The sequence below is a fragment of the Phoenix dactylifera genome, unplaced genomic scaffold (assembly GCF_009389715.1).
Source record: "Phoenix dactylifera cultivar Barhee BC4 unplaced genomic scaffold, palm_55x_up_171113_PBpolish2nd_filt_p 000245F, whole genome shotgun sequence".
NCBI classification, from domain to species: domain Eukaryota; kingdom Viridiplantae; phylum Streptophyta; class Magnoliopsida; order Arecales; family Arecaceae; genus Phoenix; species Phoenix dactylifera.
In genome coordinates this window covers 311,117-313,405 of record NW_024067741.1, presented here as the reverse complement: position 1 = coordinate 313,405, position 2,289 = coordinate 311,117, and positions in this window count along the sequence as shown.

Below are 2,289 nucleotides of genomic sequence, written 5' to 3'. Positions count from 1 at the left end.
TTTATATTGTTATATTTGCTTGTTTAAGAAGCTTTGATTTGTTTTAAACCTTTGTTTTAATATCTTGTAACTTGATTCAATCAAGGGATTGAATCAAGGGGTTAAGGTTTGTTGGTGAGCCAAAGGAAAAACCAACGGTGTTAGGTTGGTTGGTGAGCCGAGGGTAAAACCAACGTGTAAGGGTTCGATTGTGATCCCGGAAAAACAATCGGGGTGGTTCTAGTCGGTGAGCCTGGAAAAACCGACCGAGTTCGTTGTGCGCTCGTAAAACAACAAGTTGGGTTGTGAGCTTGTAAAACAACCGACTGTAATCTGTAGGATTATAGTGAAATTCCCAAGAGGCCTTGGGGAGTGGATGTAGGTGCTGGGGTGTACCGAACCACTATATGTTTGTTGTGTTTGTAATGCTTCTTGTCATTGTCTAACTTACACACTTACTTACTTAGATAAATTGCTTGCTTAACTCTTATCCTCGCATCCTTTAGTTGCAAGCATATTCAATCAAGTCACATTCTATACATCAAACTGTTGCTAAGTTTAACTTTCACTGTGCATCTATACAACTTAGCATAATTAATCAAAAAGTTTTAAAAGATTTAAAAGACCCAATTCACCCCCCCCCCTCTTGGGTTGTATCTACTGGGCAACAAGTGGTATCAGAGCAGGTGCTCTAAGATTAATTATTGATCTCACGATCAAGAGCCAAAGATCATGACAACTCAAATAGATAGTTTTCTAGGAGAAGGACAATCAATTGATACACCTCCACTATTTAATAGCATAAACTATACACATTGGAAAGCACGCATGCGCATTTTTATACAATCACTTGATTATAATTTATGGAGCATTATAGTCAATGGAACACACACAAACACTAGTCATAATGAGAATATGGTTCAACAAAATTCAAAAGCCATGAACCTATTATATTGTGCGTTAGATAGGAATGAGTTTAATTGCATATCTTCTTGCATGACTGCTAAAGAAATATGAAATATGCTTGAAGACAAATATGAATGCACTAACAAATCTGAAACATCATGTGTAGAAGAAGAGCAGTATCATATTGCAAATCCATGCTTCGTGGCACAAGAGGTACATGCTAAAACTGAAAGCAATTTTACATTTGATGAACTCCATGATGCCTTTTCTGATTTGTATTTAGAATATAAGAAACTTATTTGTAAGAACAAGAACTTGAAGAATGAAAATCAAATTCTAATAGATGAAAAACTAAAACTAACTAGTAAAACTGAAATCTTAATTAAAGAAAATCAAGAACTAAATCAAAGAGATCAACTTCTCACTGAAAGTCATGATAAACTTAAGAAAAACAATGAATTACTTTTAGAAGATAACAGAAGATTAACTAAAGAAGTTGACAAATTAAAACCTATTGTTGAAAGATTTACCTTCAGCTCTGAAAAATTGAACCTAATGATAAATAATCAAAGAGCTGAATTTGATAAAGTTGGATTAGGATATCAACCTTGGTACACCCAAAAATCTTTTAAGAATATGTTTGTTAAAACAGTTTTTAATTATTCTAAAACAGATTCTTATAATACTGATAAACAAAAGCTAAGTAAAATCTCTTCTGTTGTTCCTAAATCTATATATTACAAATTTGATAAACCTAAAAGGCAAAAACAGAAAACTGAAAGTTTATCTACTACTCATGTTCAATCTAAGTTTGTTAAATTCAACAAGAGGATACAGAAATACATCCCTTGTAATCCTAAAATCTGTAAATTCATGGACAAAATAGTGTTAGATGTATGCCCTAGAAGCCAATTTGGCTGACACATTGTTGATTCTAGGGACATAATTTTGTACTTGACTATTTATTATTGAATAAATAAAAGGCATCTTTTTTATTCATATTGTTTATGTGTCTATGAATCGTCCAAGAAATTAATAAGATGATGATACATATTCTCAAGAGTTGAGAATTTGAGCCATGTATCATTGGTGATTAATTTCTAAATGCTCCTGATCAAAGGATCATCACGAGGACGGTGATCGATCCGATCAGTGCACAGATCACTCTCCTTCTGGATGGACGAGACTTGAGTCCACAGTGTAGGGACACTGAAGTGATAGTGCAGGTGCTTGTTAGAGAACAAGGGTACTGAGCGTGACCAATACAAGAAGTCACTTGGATGTCTATCCACTCGTCAGTGACTTGCTTGATGTTGCAGTAGTGTGACTGGTCCTTTGACCTGCGGTGCTTCGGCTACTCACAGTGAGGTTATTGTAGTTTGACTGCACACATACATGGTCTCT